This window comes from Neofelis nebulosa, chromosome 13 (assembly GCF_028018385.1).
Source record: "Neofelis nebulosa isolate mNeoNeb1 chromosome 13, mNeoNeb1.pri, whole genome shotgun sequence".
NCBI lineage: Eukaryota > Metazoa > Chordata > Mammalia > Carnivora > Felidae > Neofelis > Neofelis nebulosa.
This window is the reverse complement of record NC_080794.1, coordinates 51,297,687-51,321,912: the sequence shown is the minus strand read 5'-3', so window position 1 is coordinate 51,321,912 and position 24,226 is coordinate 51,297,687. Positions and strand designations below refer to the sequence as shown.

The 24,226-nt window shown below is 44.7% G+C and overlaps 1 protein-coding gene across 6 annotated transcripts in view; it reads right to left on the bottom strand.

Moving 5' to 3' along the window:
* WDFY4 (WDFY family member 4) overlaps positions 1-24,226 on the bottom strand; it is a 297,907-nt gene that overhangs the window by 119,843 nt on the left and 153,838 nt on the right. The window lies entirely within an intron of this gene.

Below are 24,226 nucleotides of genomic sequence, written 5' to 3'. Positions count from 1 at the left end.
TCAGGCCTGGGCATAAACAGTAATTAGAGGATGAGAGACCAAATTTGAGAAAAAATTCAGTGGAAATCAGCAATAGATAAAGCATAATGTGTCGCTACATAATTAATACCAATCCTTCTTAAATTTCCAAAAAACAAAAACAAAAACAAAACAAAAAAAAAAAAAAACAGAAGAAGAGGGAACACTTCTAAACTCATTTTATGAGGCTAGCATCATCCTGATACCAAAGCCAGATAGATGTCACAAAAAGGAACACTATAGGCCAATATACCTGTAAACAGAGATGCAAAAATCCTCAATAAAATGCTAGCAAATAGAATTCAACAGCACATTACAATAATAATACACCACGACCTACTAGAATTTTTCCCTAGGATAAAAGGATGATTCAACATCTGCAAATCAATCAATGTCATATACCACATTTACAGAATGAAAGAACAAAAGAACAGGAGCACCTCAAAAGGCACAGGGAAAGCATCTAACAAAGTTGAACATTTATTTATGATAAAGCTCTCAAAAAAAGAAGTATAAAAGGAATTTACCTAAACATAATAAAGGCCATATGTGAAAAGCCCACACCTAACATCATAATCAGTGGGAAAAACCAAAAGCTTTCCCTCTAGGATCCACCAGAAAGCAAAGATGCTCACTGTTACCACTTCTATTCAACATAGCACTGGGAGTCCTAGTCAGAGCAATTAAATAAGAAAAATAAATAAAAGACATCCAAATTAGAAAGGAAGAAGTAAAATTATTTCTGTTTGTAGATGATATAGTCATATATGTAGAAAACCCTACATACTCAACCAAAGAAGAAAGAAAGAAAGAAAGAAAGAAAGAAAGAAAGAAAGAAAGAAAGAAAGAAAGAAAGAAAGAAAGAAAGAAAAGGAAAGGAAGCTGTTAGAACTAACAAATGAATTCAATAACGTTGTAGGATACAAAATCACCATACAAAAATGAGTCATGTTTCTACACACAAAGAACAAACTATCCGAAAAGGAAATTAAGAAAACAGTTCCACTCACAATAGCAACAAAAAAAGCAAAATAAAATAAAGTAGACCTGTCTTCTCAAATAAAACAACTGACAGTATTTTCTGACAATGATAAAATTAAGCTTTCAAATTTCAAATATTAGAATGTTAGAAAACGTATATCTGCCTCTATAAGCTTGACAGTAGCTAAAACTTTTAATATTGGTGGGGACATGAACATGTTTTTTCCATATTGTCCAAGGAAATGTGTCAACATTAAGGAGATCTACGTAACTCAAGGAACCAATATTCCAAAAGCATGTTAGACGCATGTTATAAAATCATGTATGAGTTAAAATATCCAAAGTGCAAAACAGATCAATATGTTTAATGCACAAAAAAATTCACTGATAAAGGTTTCAACTAACCTTTAAGAAGCTATTACTTGTTGAGTTTTGGTGGAGTATCAAAGAATGTCTATAATTTCCTTTCTGAATTCAAACTGCATATCTACAGGGAGCTAGATTTTCTTCATATATTTCAACCAAAAAAAAAAAATACAGCACAACTGATTGAGTAAAGAAGCAGATACAGGAATTGAATCCAACTGTCCTCTTACTAAGTCAGACAGATATTAAAGAGACCTGCAAAAATATAAAACAATACTCCCCTTTTAATAATTTTTATTTTGAAAAACATTTATTAAAAGTGCTATTTATTTTTAAATATAATGGATTTATTACTGTTACTTTTAAATGAATTAATAAAATGCATTACTTTTTAAATTTTGTCTTAATTTCTAATGTGGTAAATATCAATAGATACAATAAACATAAACAAGGCTTTTTGGAGTCCCCAGTCATTTTTAAGAGGGTAAATGGGTCCCAAGAATTATTGTTCTAACACTATGAAAATCAATAAATTACCACTCCATGCAATGACATAGATAAATTGCACATAGTCTGGAGGGAAATAAGCCAGAGAAAAGCATATATACTATGTCATTTCATTTACATAAAGTAAAAGCATGAAAAACTAATGTGTGATATTAGAGGCTAGGATAATGGTTCCTCGGAGAAAAGAGGGGACTAGTGACCAGGAAAGAACACGGGGTTTGGGAGTGCTTCTGGGTAATATAATGTAATGCTATATTTTCTTCTCTGAGTACTGGTCACATGTTCACTCTGTTAAAATTCTTAAATGTGAATATTTGTAATCTAAACACTTTTTTCTATGTGTGTTACATTTCAATAAAATAAAAAAAAGTGTTTATCAGCACAGATTCAAAAATATGAAAACAATATAATTGTAAAACCCCACTTACAGTTTTGAAGTAGTGGGAATAGAATGATTTCTTTCTTTTCTTTGATTTCCTTTTTTTTTTTTTGCAGAATTTTCTTTCATATGGCTGTTTACACATATTTACACACATTTATAAGTAAAGCAATCATTATGAGCATTGTAAGTGACATAAAATGGTGACAAATTTGACTAATTTTACATCTAAGGCAGAAGCCCAGACCTCTTTCATACACGGTGCTCTGGAGACTTGCAGCAGAAGAGAGCTCTTGGGGAGCACTTGGACACAAAGCAGCTCCTGTCACGTAGCACATGTGCCACACATCTTGCCAAAAAGGGATGGATGGGCCTTGTGTGGGTGACCCCAGGGGCTTAAATGGGACCAGAGCAGGGAGTTTCAGGCAGGCGGACTCTAGCAAGACATGTGACAACATGTCCAGACTTCCATGTTGCTCCGTGTTGCTAAATGAGGGTCTGGAGGTAGAAAGAGAAGTCCAGGGACCTTGGTTCTTGGTCCTTACTACCTACAGTACATGGGCAAACCACTTGATATGTCTTTGATTTACCATCTATAAAATGAGGTTAACAGTATCTCTTCTGATTATTCTAAATAGATGTTATGAAGATAGGGTGACACTGTAGAATGAAAGTACTTTGTAAACTGAAAAGGGTCACCCAAAGAGACTATTTGTATGTAGGTCACAGGTAAGATCAGTTAAAAACAGTTGACTTAGATGGTCTCTTCGAACTTCACAATTAGATAAAATTCTGTGTGAGTTAAGTTATAAACCATCTTTACTCTTCAAAAAAATAGCTTAGCTACAATAGCTATAGCCCAGGGGTGTTTGCATCCTTGCTCAGATACTTCATTTCTAATGTCAAATTTACTCTCTATTGTTAAGTTCAGAAAACATTCATTGTCCTTCTCCTATTTTCTAGGCGCTGGAGTACAAAGATGAACCTCATATCTGGTTTTGTGGAATGTGATGGAAGAGGCAGATGGTTATGAGCTGCCATGACCAATGTCGAGACAGAGCTATGCACAGGACATGGTAACACAGGACCCAGTAAACACACAGAAGAGGAGACCTCATCACCAATCATGTTCAGGGAAGGTTCTGTGGTTGAGATGTTGCTTTAGCTGTATGTATCTTAAAGGAGAGGTTTTAAATAGAAGTCTGATGTGGTCCATTAGCATTTTAATTGCTCACTCTTACAGCAATTTGAAAGACGAATTTAATGAAGGAAAGACTGGAAGTAGGGAGCCCGCTTAGGACACTACTGTCACAGTACAAGTGAGACATTAGATGGAGGAATGAGTAAAGTGGAGAAGTCAAATTCAAGAACTATAAGAAATGTAAAATTGGTAGGAATCAGTGACTGTATGAGAGAGTAAGAATTTCTCCAAAATTTCTGGTTTGCCTAATTGAGTGAATTAAATTAGATAAACTAAGGAAAATTAAGAGAGGATGCCTGGGTGGCTCAATCAGTTAAGCTTCCAATTTCAGGTCAGGTTACTATCTTGTGGTGAGTTCGAGCTCCACATCGGGCTCTCTGCTGTCAGCGCAGAGCCGTCTTTGGATCCTTTGTCGCCTTCTCTCTCAGCCTCTCTCTCTCTCTCAAAAATAAATATACATTTAAAAAAGAGAGAGAGAGATCACAAGAACAAGAGAAAGCAAGTTTAAATGATGTGATGTGTAACACGCTGAATTCAAGTGTCAGAGGTATGGCTGCACATCCCTGGAATAAAGCTCAGATGAGACATCTCATGTTGATGAATTTGTGAGTCATGACCAACCAGATGATAGGAAAACCCTGAGAGATGATAAGATCCCTCCTAGAGAGTAGGTACAGAGAGGAGACTGGGGAGACAAGGTACAAAAGCTGGAAAACACTAGCAAAGTTCGGGCCAGCAGGAGAAAGGTTAGAGAGGTTTAAGGAAAACCATAAAGAGAGGCCATGGAAGCCAAGGCCATGTGACCACAGTGAATGCACCAGAGAAGTCCTGTAAGATGAGGCCTGAAAACATCCATTGGATTTGTCTGCAGGAACTGGTCATTGGCAACTTCTGAGAGTTGTTTCAGAGGGATGATTAGATAGCAATAAGTCAACTAGAAATAGGATAAGGAAGTGGAGACCATGAGTATAGGCAACTCATTCAAGAAACTTGACTCTGAAGAAGAGAAAAAGAGGTGGGAGCAAGGTCATAGGATAAAAGAGGAAGAATAGAACTCAAGTGTATTACCGCACTGAGGGGAGCTTGGCAGTGAATGGGAGACAGTTGAAAAGCAAAGGAAAAGGTCCCTGATGGTGCAGGTTCTGCCAGATAAACGAGAAAGGATGAGATCGGCAGCCCAAGTAGAGGTTGACATGAGTACTGGGGGAGGGAGAGGCTCTTCGTGCTTGGAGGTGAAAGGAAGGACCTAGCACTTTACAGAGGACAAAGAAGTTTCCATGTGCATTATCACATTTAATATTTAGTCTCCTGACAAATCTGTATGATGATAAGTGGGATAAGCGAGGGTGAATGACTCCAACAAAACACTCCAAGGAAGTGGAAGCCCCGGAAGATGAGCTCTTGGAGGCCGCCATCACGTGTGTCTCCCCCACGCGCATTTCCACCCTGTGCGTCTCCACAGTGCTAGGCAAACACTACTCTCCTGTTGGGCTTTGAGAACTTTCATGCTCTAGAAAGTTGTCACACTTGGTATGTAGAGACAGGAGGTGGGCGATTTGGGTCGGTTCAAGGGCAGAGGCCCATCTGCCTGGGCAGCAGTGAATGTGGCACATGGATCAGGGACAAATTCAGAGCAGAGCTCTGCATCGTTTATTGGAACTAAATAGCCTTTGCTTAGCAACTGCCTGTGTGTTAAAGAGTTTGAGAACCTCTGAAGTAGAACAAAGGGCCTCAGAAGGCTGTTTGGAGGTTTGAGAGGGTCCAGATCTGGTTTAGAGCCCGTACCCTGCTGTCCCAGTGCCTCCTTAGGGAAGGGCTTGGCTACAGAATCCAGACCAGATCTTGGACTGGGGAATGGGGCATATCCCACTGTGGGCTCACCTGTAAGTGAGCTGACCTCGGCTTGGTAGGGCCCACCTTTGCCAGGGCACCCCTGGGGCTGGCCAGATGCTGGTGACCCTCTTGCCCACATGGCCCCACAGGAAGTGCCTGCTGTCCTCTGATGATGGTCGTTACACTTGTTTGTTTAAAGCATCATTAGCCCTGTAATCACAGCTGTGTGGCCCTGCAAACACAAGGAAGGCCAGCATCTGAAGACAGCCCCTCAGACTCTGCTCAGGAACTTGGGGCCAAGATTACAGCTAGAGCTCCTGGCCTCTCCAGCCAAGCACCACACGTGCTAGGTCCAGGACTAAACTCTTCACCTGGACTGTTATCTACTGTGCGCTGACACTTTGTATATCTCTTTTGAATTCTCACCATTTTCTCTGCTTGTAATTTCTTGCAAAGAAACCCTAAGATACATACACAAACATTCACTGACAACATTTTCCACCATCCCAGGTATAGTAGCACAAAATGAAACAACGTAAATATCAACACATGGGAGGCTGGCTCTTCCTTACGAGACAGTATTATGCAGTGATACAAACCATGCTCTCCCAAAAGGCCACCACTAGCCCACATAGCACCTTTGTGTCCCTTTTTGGGCAGATACTGTCCTGGACCTGGATAGATGACTTGAATAATGGAAAAAAGGCTGGATTTCAGCTTCCTGTTGCCACTCTGGCCAGATGCCTTTGCGTGCAACCTATACAACCGTTCACTGCAGCCCTGGTGGCAAAAAAGATTTAATGATATGGAACCAGGTTTTCGATATATTGATTTTTAAAAGGAGGTTGGACAGCCATATGCTAACAATAATAAGAGTTAAATCTGTATAGATTTGCATAGAAAAGAAAACCTGAAGGAAAAAACAGTATGGTGGCCAATAATGCTGTTGGCCAAATAGTGTCAGTTCTCTCCTCCTATAGGGACATGGCATGATCGCCCTTCCTGCTACCTTTTAGCTAGGTGGGGCTGGGGAGAAGTGTGCAGAAGCTTAAAAGACTCATGAGATATTTGCTAAGTTCTTTTTTAATTGCCATGGTAACACTCAACGTTCTAGATGATGGCTGCTCCACGAGCTAATGTCTCTGAGGGAGGACAAGGCACGGTAGACTCCTGGCCAACTCACAAGGCACTTGTAACACAAGTGAGAAATAAGCCTTCGCTATTTTAGGACAATTCAGTTCGAGGATGTCTGTTACCGCAACATAACCTAACTTATCCTGAATAATACACACTCCAAGAATGTTAGAATGATTACAGTAAGGATGCACTAAAATACATGTAAGGCATGTGGATTCATGTTTGTGATCAATGGACAAAAGATCAAGAGACCTACGGTGAAAACAAGTGTGAGATCAATTAAATATTCTCAGCAAAGAGCTGGAGCAATTGAACGCAAGATAAATAACAGGCTTAGAGGATGATAGCCCAAATTATAAAATAAATATGGATGAGACCCTACGGATATAAAAAAAAAAGATTGAATAAATAAATAATGGGGCAGAAGAGAAAAACCTTCCTTACGGAAGAATTTCAGATAATATATGTAGATGCTTTCCTCACCAGGAGCCCACTCTGAAGGGTGGGCTGGTCTTAAGGACTTGCTTCCAAAAAACCAAGTATGGGAAGGGGAATGAGAGGAACTCTGCAGTGGAGAAATGTGGCAGACAGCACCAGGACCATGTGATGATTTACACGGGTGTCACGCACCCCTGACCTGATGCAATGTGGTGAAAGCTCATTCTTCTTTGTGATCTTCCTTCCAAAGCTTCACAGCCCCAAGCGAGTTATGATAAATATTAGACAAACCAAAATAGAGGCGTACTCCCCAAAACATCTGACCAGTACTCTTCAAAACTGTCAAAGTCATGGAAAATAAGGAAAAGTCTGAGAAATTGTCACAGATCAGGGGAGCCCAAGGAGACACGATAACTAACTGTGATGTGGTGCCCCTCACTGGATCCCGGATCAGTGGGAAAACTGGTGAAAGAAAAATGAGGTCTGGAGTTTAGTTACTGTAATGTACCAACGTCAGTTTCTTTGCTGTGACAAATGCACCACAGTAATCTTTCATGTTATCAATAGGGGAAGCTGGGTGAGGCACACGTGGCAGTATTGAATATGAAGATGGAAAGTATATGAAAGGTATACCTAGACAAAAAGTGTATTAGAAAATACACTGAAATTCTCACAGCTTCCCACCCAAACCCCATTATGAAACTGCGACGGAAGGTAAGAGTCACTGCTCTCCCAGCTGGGCACAGCTCCACAATGCCCTTGGGTATAAACAATTCATTGTGCTGAGTGTAATTCTCATGTTCAAAGACAAATGGTTTTTTGGCAAATCTCGTTCTCCCTAATTGCACGAGCCAACCACTTCATCAGACACTTAACAAAGAAACAGTAATTAATTCCCCAAAGGGTGGGAAAGCTGCGCGGTGGATATGCAGACGTATGGTGCCGAATTCACAGAGTCAAAATGGTATTGTTCTCAATGAACAATGTGAAGGAACTGTGAGAGTACTGTTCACAGCTTGCTTTTCGTTTCATGGATATATTTTAAAACTTAATCTGTATAACATGACTCCACTGTAGGCAACCTTTCTTACAAATCTTTTAGGTTACAAGTATTCACTAATAATTCCATAAAAAAAAATAACCATTCGATGTTGGTGTCAGATCTAGAGTCCTTTCACCCCTGGTTTCTCTGGCCAAAGAAAAAAGAGACAGGTGCAAGTCAAACTCAGATGAGCTCCCATTCATGGAGGCAGGAGTGAAACCAGATGTGGAAGAGACTGCCCCACCCCCCAACCACAGATCTCACGTTCCCATTGGTCACTATCATCGTCACTCACTGGTCACCTTTTCTCCATTGGTGGGGGCTGAGAGGAAGAGATATTTGATTAACAGTGTAATGTCATGGGGTGGCAATGAGCGACAGAAGAAACCATGCTCTGTGCACACACTTTGTAGGTACCATGAAACCATCATTAATACTCTTCTCTTTCCTGGAAACCTCCTCAGGACTCCCACGATAGAGTAGAAAACTGTGAGAGCAGTATTCTGAATTATTGTGGCTGGGTTTCCCACTAGCACCCTCCCCCCATGAGAATAAGCTCCTTGAGGACACTGCCCATCTCTGTCCCCAAGGGCCAGGTAAACAGAGACAACAATAAAAGTTTGAGAGATTGACATGAAACTCACAGACCCTTGTCACTCCTCCGGGCCATATTTTCTGCAGCTGTTTATTCTCTGTGTAGAGTGAAGCACTCCATGTGGTCAGGATTAAGGAGATCCATCAGGGCCAGTGGCAACACTTTCAGGTCTGGCCTTCACACCCCTGCACTTTAAACCCATCTGAGGGGCACCTGAGTGGCTCAGTCAGTTAAGCGTTCGACTTCGGCTCAGGTCATAATCTCACAGTTTGTGAGTTCCAGCCCCACATCAAGCTCTGGGCTGACAGCCCAGAGCCTGCTTCAGATTCTGTGTCTTCCTGTCTGCCCCTCTGCTGTTTGCACTCTCTCACATTGTCTCAAAAATAAATGAACATTAAAAAAATTTTTTTTTAAACCATCTGAAAATCAGGATTTTCCTGACTGTAAAACATTCAATAAAGTTCTTCTGTTTATGCCTTCTCTGTAAAAGGCTGACACATCTACCTTTAAATAAGTCCTTGGTGGAGACCTGGTTTGGGTTACGTGACAGAAGCAATTAAATGCTTTCCTTGTGTGTTCATTCATAAGCCACGTATAATATCTATACATGTGCACATAAAATGTCAGCAGCCCATCGTGAAGGAGGGGCGTGTGCCCAGCGAGCCACGTGCGGTCATGGTCGAGGGGTCTTTGCGGGATATCTATTTGGACAACTCGGGCCAGGAAACGCTCTTTTCTCCAAGTGCCCAGATAATTGCGCTTTTCTCTGTTATGGAGACATAGCCCCTGGATTCTTAATAAATGTCAAGCAATACCAGAGTAATAATCATATTTCCAGCAATAATGACAAACAACTGGTGCTCGGAGTGGCTGAGGAGGGACCAGATCACCACAGCGCAATTCATCTCTTGTTAAATTCACTCACATATTAATTTCTAAGATGAACGGTGGTTTCTAATTTGTCTTTTTTGAACTGTGATGTTTTTATTAAATTCAATCGTCATGAGTGCATGGAGAATGACTACTCAAAACAACAACAACAACAACACTCCAGTGCAGCAAAGGACAAAGGCTTTGGGATTGCAGGTAACGAGTCTTCTCGACGAAGCCACCCTCCCTCCTCTTTGCTTCCTCCTTGGGCATCAGGGCCTCCATGAGGCTCCGACAGATGGGAAGTGTGAGAAAAGAGATATCTGTTGGTGAAGCCGCCAGTCTGTGATGCTTTGTTATGGCAGGGTTTTCACTCCAGATAATGCCCAGTGCTGAAACTGCCATGTCAAAGAGAGAAAACAAAAGGAGACTGGAGCTTGTAGGGAGGATTCCTTCTTTAGGCTTTGAGAAGAGAGACAAGGCCACCTTGGCCGGGACTGTCCTGTCACTGTCTGCCTCCAGAGCAGAACTCTTGACCTGCGTGCTCAGGACGGCCCTGACTGCAATCTGGGTCCACAAGAGGAGTTACCTGAGGGTGGCCCTGACCGTATCCCTGTCCTCCTTGGTGCTGCACACACTTGCTCACCTCGGCTCTCTTGGGAGGTCACCCCAGGGCTTGCCAGTAGGCACCCACTGTTGGGCTGTTTGTCGCTCACAGGTAATGCAGTCAACACCAACACACCTGCCTCCTCCCTTAGGCTGGGCCCTCACAGATGCACCACCGTTGAGTGAAAAATAGATAGCTGTGGCTGTGCAGGGTCTCGGCCAGGCCGGAGAGGGCGTGGCAGGCTTTCAGAAGGGGCGGGGGATTTAAAGTCCAGGAGAAGCAGTTGGTCCTCTGGTAGGGGGAGGCTCGTTCAGGCCAGACAGACCCACATTTGCCCCAGGGTACAGATGGGAGAAGACAGGGTGCACTGTAACCAAATACAGGTCTGCCCTGCAGACTGCACAGGACTGGGGCAAGGGAGGGGCTTAGAAAAGCAGCGAGGTCAGGTTTCTCGCCGCGGGGTTGTGGGTCTGTGTCCTATTCCGCGCGGCGTGGCAATAAATGCTGGGTTTTGATCAGGGACATGACATGGTCAGATCACATCCTTAAAAATTCCCAGTAGGGGTGGCAAGGAGATGCTGGGCAGGGCCATCTGCTTTGGTCTCCCTAGGTCCCTGTTCGCAAGTTCTTCTACCTCCCAGCAAAAGTGTAATTGATGGGTGGGGGATAAACATATGAACTATGTTGCCTCTTGTTCCACAATGGCAGCCAGAAAGCTAGAGCACAGTATAGATGCTTGGCTGTTACTCTTTATAGACTGCATGTTAATGATCTTAATTCCCCGGGAATTGGCTTTCTTCTTCTATTATTATTTTTTCTGATCTCGTTTCTGTGTTTTAGCACATGCATCCTTATCTGAAGGTAACATAAATCCTCTGGGGAGTGAATCAGAATATAAATAAATACATGAAATTAAGTTAAGACAAACTGGATATGATATTCCAGTAATACCAGACTAGCAGCTAACCCACAAGGCAGATAGATGGTCACAACTATCCCTCTGCACCTGAAGGGGCCCCTTCCTCACTTCCAATCTTCCCTCACATCCTTCCTCCCCTTCCTCCTCCTCCAAGTCTCAGCTCAAACACCTCCAAGAAGCTCATGCGAGGCCCTGTCTCATCTGGGCACTTCTTGGGCCTTAACCTCCTGTTACACTGTAATTATTTCACCCTCCTAAGAAGGTGGGCTCCCTGGTCAGGGACACTGTCTGTACTGGCCTTAACTCAAGGGCCTGGGATACGATAGGACATCAATGAATGTGCATGGGATTTTGGAGGGAATGTCTGCAGAAGAAATGGGTGCTTAAAGATGAGAGAGAGAGAGAGAGAGAGAGAGAGAGAGAGAGAGAGAGAGAAATAGAGACGGATACAGATATAGTCAAGGATGCAGACATATTTTCTGATCCCCCAGAGAAGCTAGTATGGCACTCGACAGCTGGTTCCTGCCACCCTCCTCCTGGATCACTCTCCCGTTTGAGCTCCATGCCCCATTTATATGGATCTGTTCTCAAATACACCAACTCATTCCCACCATCCCACTAGCTGGGCCCATTTCGGGAACCGACATTCCCCAGGTGCTGGATGGCTACTCTTTCCTCTCAACTGAATTATCACATCCAACCCACAGTGATCACGAGCCAGTCTCTAAGACACCATCTATTTCTTCCAGATCGTGTCACACTATTGAATATTTTCTCATTTATTCCCTTTTGCCCACAGTCCGTTTCCCAAACTGTGAGCGGACACCTCATCTCTTGCCCCAGCCCATACAGCAGCTCTTGGACACAGAGGTCCGAGGGTGAGGGACCATTTGCAAGAACCGATGCGACACAGACCCATTCAACTGCACTTTTGATTTACTCAATGACCTCAGCTAATTCTTCAACACCCCTAATTATACCAGTAGATCCACCAGCACCCGAGGACCCCTGAGCCTTTCTCCCAGGCCACCAGGACTGGACGGCCATGGTTCCTTCTGCTGTCTCCACTCTCCGCCCCCCCCTTCCAGGCCACGGAGTCGAGTCTTCACCAACCCCCATCGACAACAGCAAAGGGAAGGAAATTTCAGAACTTCCTGTTCTGAGACTTGGAAACACTTTTTTAATTAACCAAAATGGTTTCTCATAATAGATGGGTCCCAGGGCGAGAACGCGGCTGTAACTCACGTGGCAGGCGCCTGGCGGCCGAGCTGGGAGTGGGGCCTAGCGGGTTGTGAATGGCAACAGCGCCTCGGGAGGGCCCCACGCTCACTCTCCACCCCACCACCATCTGCCGTTTTATCATTTACATAGTTTGGGACACTTCTGCCTTAGGAACTCAAAAGCGTTCTTACATTGATGAATATACTTAAGTTTTAAAAATCCAAATCTGGACAAGGAAACAAAAAGATGTTTCTCCCAACCTCATGTCATAATTTTTCAAAACTGAAAGCATTTTGTAGGACAATGATACCTTCCCCCAACCACAACATTGGTTTTGGGGATGCAGGTATGTTGCACATTAGGAAATCTGAACCTCAAAATAAACTCCTGGGTATAATTTGCCTTTAAAGTAAAGGACTGCAGTTTTCAAAAGGATTCAACCCAGGATTCCTTTAAATTGCCAGGTCCCTAAGTTGATTTCAAATCTGTTTCAATTTATAAAATCTTCACCTGTATACATTTTTTTTCAGAAACTCATCTACTGTAATTCTTCTTAGATGCCATCTAAGGAGAGAGATCAATAAATGACAAAAGGATTCTTTAAATATAGAGATCACGGGCCATTCATCTCCATATTTTTAGAGAGGAACACTCTGTCTATTCAATAAATTCCTATGCTATTGAATTACGTAGGATGAAGTATTTGTGTACATTAAAATATCGTGGATTGAGCTGCAGACTTGAACCTCAAGTTACTTTGAAACATTCCTCAACGACACCCACTATATATGGTGCACAAACACAGCCTGATTTTGTAATAAAAATACTACAGAGATGAAAGAAAGAAAACCAGAAAAACTAGCAAAAGGAGGTGAAAGGTCTAGTAAACTTTTTCAGACTAGATGTTTCTGTTTGGATAGATGTCTCTGGAGAAGGAACCGAGTATTTGTCCCTAAAGACTTTTCAAACATAATTTAGATTCAATGCGCCTTTCAACAGGCAGTGGTCGGGACCTTATGTTGAGAATATTCCATTGATTTGTGGAACTTGCATAACCTCAGTGCCTGCTCTCTTGGAGAGGGTTCAAGCTAAATCATCTAGCTGCCAAGAGCAGAGCAACTTTAGCCCCATTTCCTGTGAAGCTGAATGACCAGAGATGAATGATCAGAGGTGGTTTTGGGCTGCTCTCAGGTGGGAGAGCCCTTGGCATCATGGCACATTTGTGGGGCATCATGACGCTGCCATCCCTTCATGCCAGTCACAGAGGAGGAAATGTGTGACTAGCATGAGGCAGGGCCACAAACCAGCCGTGGGATGAAGTGAGTTGCTGTTGGTATTGATTATTCATTTATTGTATGGACTTTGCATTCTTAGGAAGTCACGATATAGCAGACCGCACTTAAGGGGCGCCTGGGTGACTCAGTCGGTTAAGCATCTGACTTCAGCTCAGGTCATGATCTCACGGTTCATGGATTTGAGCCCTGCATCGGGCTCTGTGCTGACAGCCTGGAGCCTGCTTCGGATTCTGTGTCTCCCCCTTTCTCTGCCTGCCCCCCTCTCAAAAAGAAACATTAAAATTTTTTTCTAAAAGATAAGTTTTAAGAATAAATTGAGAGGAAAGTTCTGGTAGAGACAATTCTGTTTGCTGAGGTAGGTGCTTGCTGCCTGTTAGGAGAAGGTCAACATCATCTGATTTTAGTAGTGGGATCCCTCGATTGGGCCAAGGTCTCTGCCAGCCTAGCCACTATCCTTTACATGGATTGGAAAAAGGAGCCCCCCTCCGGACTGACAAGTGAGAACAAAAATGCAGGCCACACCACAACACACAGCTTGCCAGCAGAGATGGGACAGATGTCAGGGCCCATCCCCAAACTGCCTATCTCTATGCAGATCCTGTGTGGGTTTCCTCTAGCGTGATGCCACTGCTCGTCACAGTCCAGCTGGCCTCATGTCCCTCACCAGTCCCTGTACCATGATGCTGTCCCCCCACCTGCCCCAGACACCAGCCTCTCTCTGCTTAGACTATGGGCATGTCTGCATCCACAGTTATGACAGTGATTCAACAGACTCTACTCATGGCCAAACCCTGATGTCGATCCTTTCAAGAGAACAAGGGACAGTCTCTCTTAGGCCACCATATTCTCTCTGCATTTATCTGAAATCTTGTTCACACAAAACTGAGGGGTCTGGATCCAGCACCACCTAAATCCATCCCTGGAAAAACCATGCAAAAAGTGATTGAGGATGTTGAAATATCATGAGCAGGGACTTTTCCTCCTCACTAAACAGGTGACATCAGCTCAATGCTCAAATGACCCCGTGTCTCCATGCAAGAAGATGGTGGAGGTGGGTATCACACCCACGGGGCTCTGACAATAGATTGTGAGATTTAATAAAACACCTGCATTCTAGGATTCAGTTGGGATTGTTGAAAAAAATGAGAACTTTGAGACTTTGGGCATGGTGGCTTCTGTCTTAGGACCTTCTCTTCCAGCAAATATCTGGGGATGCTGTGATGTTTCAGGAAGCGTCCCCATCTGTCCCGATCTATAATAAAATTATATTTCTTCTTTTTTTTGAGAGAGAGAGAGAGAGAGAGAGAGAGAGAGAGAGAGAGTGCAAGCAGGGGAGAGGGGCAGAGGGAGAGAGAAAATCTTAAGCAGACTCCACACCCAAGTGCACAACCATGAGATCATGACCTGAGCTGACATCAAGAGTCGGACACTTAACCGATGGAGCCACGCAGGCACCCCAAGTTATGATATTTCATCAGAAACCAAAGGGCTGCCCTAAAAAGAAGAGAAATTTGAACTTGGAATCAAAGGTGGCCGTACCACAAGTCTGATCTGTGCAACCTCCCTCTTCCCTGTGTGTGTAGGGGCATGTGCGTGACCGGCTCTCAGCAAGCCAATGATTCCATTCCCTGAATCTAACCTGACAGGATCTAACCTAAGAGATTTGACCTAAAATGCCTTTAAAGGGCAAAGTCAGCTGGAGGTTTAAGTTAGAGAAAGCTCTCAGAAAAAAAAAAAAATCAGTTGTGGTATTTTTAAACACAAAAGACACAAACAAACCAACATATGAAATAAAACACAAAGCACAGTAGCAAACATCAACTAAACACTGTGTCATATCAGTGCTATAACCTGGCAATGATTCAAACACTAAACAACAGAATGGCAACTTTAATATATACCATTAATAGCAAAATGTCTGCTTTTATTGAAGAAAAAAACAAAAACTATGTTGCTCTAAGCAGTTTTGAAATGAATATCTAATTCAAAACTTCCCCTGTGCATATAATTGCATGCTAATTTACATTTTAATTACTTCCTAAGAAATCAAAAGCATTTGTTGACAGTAGAACATAATGTCAACTTCACGGTGCACTGTTGGTGGATGCTTAATGAACTTAATTAGATAATTAGTGATGTTAATTATCCTTCTATTATGAAGATAAGGATGTCTCACAAATGATGCACTTGGTAAAGAAACATCATTAAAGGTATCAGTGTTTGCTTTGTTCATTCACTTCTATTTTTCAAACTCCTGTAACAAGGACTTTTGATAGACTAGTAACATTTAAGATTTCTTTAAAATGGAAAGAGAAACGCCACCGTCTCCATCGGCCCGTGACTGTTCTTCCCCGGCGATCTGGATAGTAACACTTGTGTGAGTGATACTACTGCTCTTTCAAACCCTCTGCTGTTAGGACCAGTCGCCCATGTTCACTTCTGCTGTGGAGTTTCTCGTTTGAACCAACTCCTCCCTGGTTACCTCTCAACGATGTGATGAGTAGGTTCTAACATCAATTGTTTGAGGAATGGTGTGTGTGTACGTGTGTGTGCACGTGTGAGTGTGCGCGCATGTGTGTGTGTCAAGGGAATAGAGGAAATGAGTGAGGGTACCCTGATTGGGTGCCCAGACCACTGGAAGAAAACCTAAAGGGCAACTCACACAAGCACCCCAAGCACACGCGCACGCACAGGTGTTGCCCCAGCCTGACTGCGTTCCCGGGACCCTACGATGCTCTGTCTCCACCTCCATCACAAGGATGCCTTGCTCCCGTGGGAAGATCGGTTCCGGGTGTGGTGTTGGAACACCACTGCCTGCAAGACCAGGGCTATGATTCATGCTACAGAACTTCAGCTGCAGTGAAAAAGGGCACTTCAGGGTTTAAGAACTAAGATAACGGACCTCATCATTTTTCTCTTTCTTGCTCCCTGATACCGCCACAACCAGAGTGTAACGGACGTCCTTTCTGGAAATAATTCTAGTCCAGACACACCATGAAGAGCTCTAAGGCCAGGCTGGGGAGAGTGACACTATTTTTAGGGTCAGTTATCTCAGGAAAGGCAGCAAGAGAAAGTAAGTGGTTGGCAGCCTTGCCCATGGCAATTTTAAAAACCAAGATTGCATTTAGCAGAAGACCTTAGTCACTGTGCTCCCATTCATAGAGCGATATACCCTTTTCAAAGACTCTTTTTAAATCATACTTTCATTTGTTTCTAAGTGGTTCTATTTTTCTAACACAGTCCGATTTAATTACTTGCTCACAAGACTTTTTCCACCACTGAACACAACAGGATTTTCCAACACAGCATTGTGATTTCTCAAGGGCTTGATTTCAGGTTTTTTAAATCACTTTTCTCTTTCCTATGATTTGCAGTGGCTTTGTCTCTCCAGCTCTTCTCCTGATTTGACAGTCTCTCTGTCCTGCTGCCACGCCAGCGAGAACATATTATCAGGATTGTACCTCTCTCTCTAGAGCCTCTGGCTTGATTTTAGAAGTCCTCATGTGTCTTAATTTTCCCACAAATTCAGGCCACCTGCTTCCATGCATCTTTTTTTTTTTTTTTTAGTTTTTTAAAATTTTATTTAGAGAGAGAGTATGGAGGGGGGTGCAGAGAGAGAGGGAGAGAGAGAATCCCGAGGAGGCTCCACTCTGTCAGTGCAGAGCCCCACATGGGGCTTGAACTCATGAACCGTGAGATCATGACCTGAGCTGAAATCAAGAGTTGGGCACTTAACCAACTGAGCCACCCAGGTGCCCCTTCCACACATCTCTCTTAAAGGCATATGTATCTCCTAGGAAAGTCCTTTCTCTCTTGCCCACAAACATCACGTTGAAGTAAACCTAGTCCATGTGACAGCCTTCTGAATTTCAGATTTAAAAATTTTTCTACTTTAACTCTTATAGTGCAATAACTCTGGGAACTCGGACTTCTGTTCTCACAGTTGCATTTTGACTTTCTCAGCTGCTACCAGCTACTCTACCCCTTACTCCCCTTCATGTCAAAGCTTATTTCTTTCTATTTTCAGAAATCTCTTCTCAGCCCCACGGCTCTCCTGCCTTATGAGCCTTTTCCCAGGTGAGTGACATCTGAGGCCTCGGCCTTCAGTGCCGTTCATCCCCCCAAACTCTGAGGCGCCACAGCGCCCCACTCAACAGCCTTCTGTCCTCCTCAGTCCCCACCCTCTCTCCTGAAATGGGGCACGAAGTTCTCGGAGGCTCGTTGTGCCCTCAGCCTCAGCAAGACCAAAATCACAAAGCAGCAGGCGACAAATACAAACTTGCCAGAGAGAAAGACCAAGAACTGCTGGATGGCTCCCACGGTGCCTGCTAAAGCCTTCCCATTCGGCACGCTTGCTTCCTTTTCCGCAATTTTTATTTGGGTTTCGTGATTTCTTTAAAGAGAAAATAAGTATACAGAAACATTTATGCGTGAAATGATATGATGTCTGGGATGTTGCTTGAGAATTATCCCGTGCAGAGGGGGAAAGTGGGTAGTGATGGGGATGAGACCAGATTGGCCATGAGTTGCAAATTGTGGACGCTGAGTGATGGATAGATACACGGGGATTCATTTTATTATTTTCTCTGCTGCTGTATATGTTTGAAATTTTCCACAACGATTTTTGAAAGACATAGTGGGTAAAGTGCTCCAAGTTGAATGGTCAAAAGTGTCATTTCCTTTGCTGGGGACCCGAGCCAGGGCGGCCCCTCATACAGCTGCCCTCGGCCAGCACCCCTTCCTCCACCAGGGGCGGGGCTGCTCTGCGGGGGGGGGGGGGGGGGGGGGGACGCCGAGCCTGGGCACACACGTCCGGGGAGGTAGCCAATGGCAGGTCTTCAGTCTCTGTGATCCAGGCCCCCATGAGTGGGCACTGACGGTCTTATGGGAGGCCCCAGTGCACCTGGTGGGCGGGGCGTTCACCCACAGGCCAGTCATTAGAGACCAGGGACTTTGGAGCAAACGTGTTGTGCTTTTGTGCCTTTGCCAGGACAGGCACAGAATCCCTACGAAGAGCTTGTCTTTGGCACTTTAGCAAGTGCACTGTGTCACCCGTCACCCTCCGGCTGTGGTGCTTTTTCAACCCTTCTCTTACTTCTTATATGGCCCTGGCTTTCCTACATAAGCCATTTTGACTCTGAAAACAGCAACTGGAAGCCTGCTCAGCTACCTCCAAAAGCCATGGAGACATGTGGACACTGGGCCTGGCCCTGCCCCAGAGGGTCTTCCTGATTTATAAGCCCCTAAGCTCCTAAGTGTGGGTCTCCCTCCTCAGGTGGGGCCTACCTGGCTCTTGCATGAAATAGCGGTCCACACATGTACCACTGATCCCAGGAGGAAAGTGGGGGTAAAATCCAGCCCGTGCTTTGCTGAACAAGACATGGTCAGGCAGCTGCACCCACCCAGAGGGGCTGCCCCCTTTTTATGGGCTAGAACTGAGCTTCCAACCCCCTGCCTCTGGCTTGTTCCTCCCCATTCTCTGCAGATCCAATAAAACCATCAGAATCGCACACCTCTCATACCTGCCACACCCAGGGGGCCTTTCTTTTCACAGCCTGATTGAGAAGAGGCCAGGGCCCCCTTCTTTTGCTCATCCCAGCCTTGGTTAAACAGAAGTCTCTTGTGTGTTCTTTGATTTCCACTGCTCCAGCCACTGCCCCTGAAGCCTCCTTATCTCCCTCCTAAGTGATGTCACGACCCCGGTCTGGCCCTTCCCTCGGGGGCTCTAACCTCCAATCCTACCCCTACAAAGGAAACATACCTCTCCCCCATTATGTAACACTCCCGCCCCCCCCCCCCCCCACTTCAGGAACATCTAGCATAAGCCATGGTGTCCTCCCTGTCTCCTGCAGTGACCTTGATCACCCCTGCCCCCCTGCTCACAGGCCTTGCATCCACTCATCCTCACAGCCCCTTCCCACCCAGACCCCAGCTCTCATGTCCTATGTGCCCATTTTCTGTTTTCTAATGTTTTTTCTTTTCTTTTTCTTTCTTTGTTTTTTACTTATTTTTGAGAGAGAGAGAGAGAGAGAGAGAGAGAGAGAGAGAGAGAGAGCTCATACACAGGAGGGGCAGAGAGAGAGAGAATACCAAGCAGGCTCTGCACTATCAGCACAGAGCTCAATGAGGGGTTAATCTCGGGAACCATGAGATCATGACCTAAGCCAAAATCAAGAGTTGGGTGCTTAATCATCTGAGCCACCCAGGCACTCCTAATGCTTTTTCTAGAAAGAAAAGAAAAGAAAAGAAAAGAAAAGAAAAGAAAAGAAAAGAAAAGAAGGAAGGAAGGAAGGAAGGAAGGAAGGAAGGAAGGAAGGAAGGAAGAAAGAAAGAGGGAGGGAGGAAGGAAGGGAGGAAGGAAGAAGGAAGGAAGGAAGGAAGGAAGGAAGGAAGGAAGGAAGGAAGGAAGGGAAGAGAGAGAGAAAGAGGAAAGAGAGGGAGAGAGGAAAGAGGGAGGGAGAGGAAGGAAGGAAAGAAGGAAGGAAGGATGAAGGAAGGAAGGAAGAACATAGGAAGGAAGAAAGGAATGAAGGAGGAAGGAAGGAAGGAAGGAAGGAAGGAAGGAAGGAAGGAAGGAAAGAGGGAGGGAGAGGAAGGAAGGAAGGGAAGGAAATAAAGAGGGAGGGAGAGAGGAAGAAGGAAGGAAGGAAGGAAAGAGGGAGAGAGAGGAAAGAGGGAGGGAGAGGAAGGAAGGAAGGAGGGAAGGAGGGAGGGAGAGAGGAAAGAGGGAGGGAGAGGAAGGAAGGAAGGAAGGAAGAGAGGGAGAGAGAGGAAAGAGGGAGGGAGAGGAAGGAAGGAAGGAAGGAAGGAGGGAAGGAGGGAGGGAGAGAGGAAAGAGGGAGGGAGAGGAAGGAAGGAAGGAAGGAAGGAAGGAAGGAAGGAAGGAAGGAAGGAAGAAGGAGGGGGAGGGAGGGAGGAAGATTACATACTCTCTATTTTGGAATAATTCTGAATTTACAGAAAAGTTATATAGTACAGAGAGGTCCCGTCAACCCCTTACCTGCTTTCTCATAATGTTAATATCATACACTGCCACAGTGTGTCTACCATAGCTAAGAAACCAACATTAGTAGTTGATGTTTTTTCAGCTTATTTTTCAACAAGGAAGCCTACCACTGAGTCGGCAAGCCGCACACAGGCTGTGAAGAGGAATGGCTGGCCGGGGCACACACTCTGGGTTTCTCTAAACTGAAGGCGGACATGAAGCAGCTTCCCAGACACCATGGGTGGCCTTTGGTGGCCTCAAAGGAGCCCAAGGTCGTAACCTCTGTCCGACAGGCTGAAACCCACAGCCTTCACCCCAGGAGAGACCGTGACTTTACAATCTGATCCCAGAAGGGACTGTGATGGGGTCAGGAGAAGAAAAGGAAGAAATGACATCCATCATATCAGACTCGTCTCAAAGTTCAGCTCACCTGCCAAGAGGAGAACACTGTATACTGAAAATGAAGATAGGTAAGAAGAGTTAGGAATGGCGTATCGTATGTCTCACTCGAAGGAACAATTCATCAGTGCTACCGAGCTGTCAGCCGCTGACATGATAAGGAATAACACCAAATGAATAATGTTTCCTCCAAAACCAACTCCTTTAATTACAAGCCTCTTCTTTCCAGAGGAGAGACAGAAGATGCAGAAACACCAATTTCATGCACTTGTGCCTGAATAATGTCTCCATGCTGCCTTTTCCAGATGGCGACCTTCTCACTGGAGGGACTAATGATGTGGGCATATTTAGGGAAAAACCAATAACGGAGTCTTTAACCTTCAACAACAAAAAGCATGTTGTACAAAATGCTCCTTGGGATACATTAGAAAATATCAATTACATTGCTCACTGAGGTGTAATCAGCTGTAATAATCAAAATTAATTTTTAAAAATAATTAAACAGACCCCAGGGCAAACAGTCGATGCTCTCATCCTATGACATCACAGCGTACATATGTACCTGAAAAGTTGTGCCTTCTGTTAGCAACAAAGGCATCTCGCGAGGATGAGTGATGGATGCAGGATGTGAAGGCTAGTGAGTTTCATCGCAGCAAAAAGGGAGAAAGCATTTTATTCCCTCGCCCCATGCACATCCTCCTATGCACATTCTCCTATGTACCAGGCACCATGCCCAGCCCGACAGAGTTACTGATATTAGATGCTCCAAAGCAAACATGCAGTTAATTTTTAAAATTAAAACACAGCACACTTTGTTTCAAAACTAATTCATCTTTAAGAAAATCCACAAGGTACTATAAACTACAGAAAGGATGAATAAATCAGATTGAAGGTAAGCAGGGCTCAAACAGGAAGGAAGAAGAAGGGAAAGGGATGTGTGCATGTACATGCATATGCATGTACATGCTTTTTGCAGAAATTTATGCCACTAGGTGTGTGCAGTTATAAGACCTGGGTCATGTTTACCTCTCCGAGATTCTGAGTGCCCAGATCACCGTGCCCAGAAATAGACCACTGACAGGAGTCACAGTTCTTCCTGATGCTGACAGCTGAGGGAGATGTCCCCTGTGGCTGCCCTCTCCCCACTTTAGTCCAGCCACACTGGTCTTTGCTGCCTCAGAGCATTCCAGCACATGCCTGTCTCAGTGCCTTTGCCTGATTGTCCTCTCTGCCTGACTGCTCTTTCTCCAGAAAGTCACTTCCTTATTTCTCTGCTTCTATGCCCCCCTTCCAGAGAGGACTTTTGACCACCTTCATCTAAACAACCACCCTCTCCCACTTACCCTGCTCAATTTTTCCTCATTGCAATTAGCACCCTTCACATTTACAAATTTACTTGTTTATTGTCTATCTTCGCCCCCTAAAATGCAGTCTCCATGAAAGCAGAGAATATGTCAGATTGTTCTCTCTTCTGTAACCTCAGTGCTTACTTCAGGGTACAAAGTAAGCACTTGGTAAATATTTTGTTGAGTGACTGACTGAATGAATGAATGAATGAACGAATGAGACCTCAATTGATGTAGAAGACAGTATCTTCAGCAGCCTGCCTTCACCAAAGACAGAACTGATTTAAAATACTTTCGCTTCCGTGTGAGCCCAGAGCAAACTGTACAAGCCCTTTGTAGACCTACATGGCCTCAAGTATTGCAATCTATTCAAGCTTCTTTTGGGTGAGCTATTTCTCAATCGATCTCCCCAGGACTCAGAGGCAACTTAGCTGAGCCAAGGACAGTGGCCTAGGAGAGGATGGGGAAGTGGCTGAAGGCACATCAATAGTCTGCAAGGGCTCTCATACAATGCACATCCACGCCAGCATCCCAGCTGTCCCTTCCCTAGCTTCCACAGCCAGACGGACCTGACCCCTGGGGACAAAGCTAACTTGGTCAAAGAACAGAAGTTCCAGGGTGAAGCCAGGGGGGAAGAGGGGCTGGACCCCTCCTGTCACAAATGGCCTTGGTCAGGAGCAAGTGCTTGGGCACCAGTGGGGACGCTCCAAGCTTCGGGGGCTCAGAAGAGCTATACTGCAGGTGAGATGGTCATCCCTTTGGCGGAGAGAACAATAAGGTGGGATCAAATTTTGGAAACTGTCTTCCATTTCTAAAGCACTTGCAGTTTCCAAGTGCTTCCACATGTTCTAGTATAGACAGAGCACAGTTGTAAGATCAGGAATTGAGGCTCTGAGAGGTCACAGAATTGCCTAAGGTCAAGCTCAGTAGTACAGAGACAGGAGACCCTTTCTTGACTCTGCCATTTCCTGGCTGCAAAGCCCTTGACTGTTTTTTTTTTTTTTTTTTAAGATTCAATGTACACATCTGTACAATCAGCCAATCAACAAGCTGACTGAGCAGTGTCTTCCACAAGCCAATGTGTTAAGGACGCATCCTACCCTCAGTTCTGAGTATGAGGTGGCCAGACAGCCCAGTCAAGTTCATTTTGTTTCCCCTTCTATGTTTGTGCTCTGTCTCCCTATGTCCTAAATCCTCTTGTTTCTGAAGCTCAGAAAGAAGAAAGTCTCCTTCCCGGGCTACCTGAGCAGTTACAGGCAGCCCGCATTCCTCTCTTCTCCGCCGCATCTGATGATAGTACCCTCCCATCAGTCACTGGCCACAATAGACAACGGAGCCATTGAGACAGCAGAGCCCACATTCTGAGCAGGGGGGATTTGGAGCCAACCTCATTTTCCAAAGTTACATGGGCAGAAAGCTCCTGCTGTGTAATGGGTCTATCAACCATCTATTCCACCTCCCTAGGGAGCCCCTTCCCACAGTTTCCCCCAGTTATCTGTCCCCTTGTGGAGACAAGGAGACAAAGACTCAGGGAAGTTAAGTAAATGACCCAACGTTTCCTGATCCCAAGGTCATGTTCATTCAATGACCACAGTCTGCCTCTGAAAATAAGTGACTCCAGCATTAGAATATATGACACATTGTGCTTCTCAAGAAGAGCCTCAGTATATTTCTAGTCCTATATGCTCTTGCAGAACCTTGCCACTTCCCCCACCAGAAGGTAGAGTCTATTTCTGCCCCCCCGGCCCCCTGCTGCCTTGAACCCAGGCAGAACTGTGTGCCTGTCTTGACCAAAGGAATGCAGCAGAGGTGAAGCTAGGTCATGGAAGGTGATGTGGCTTCTGCTGACTGACTCTCTCTCTCTCTCTCTCTCTCTCTCTGTATCTCTCTGTATCTGTCCGTCTGTCTGTCTGTATCTCCTTCCCCCTTATTTGGAAATTAGCCCTTGAAACCCACCCTCCAGGTTGTAAGGAAGCCCAGGACCTACGGAGAAGCCAGGTATAGGTATTCCAGCCAGCAGTCTCAGCTAAGGTCTCAGACTGAAGTCAGCAGCAACCATCAGCTGTATGAGTAAATGAGCCTTCCAA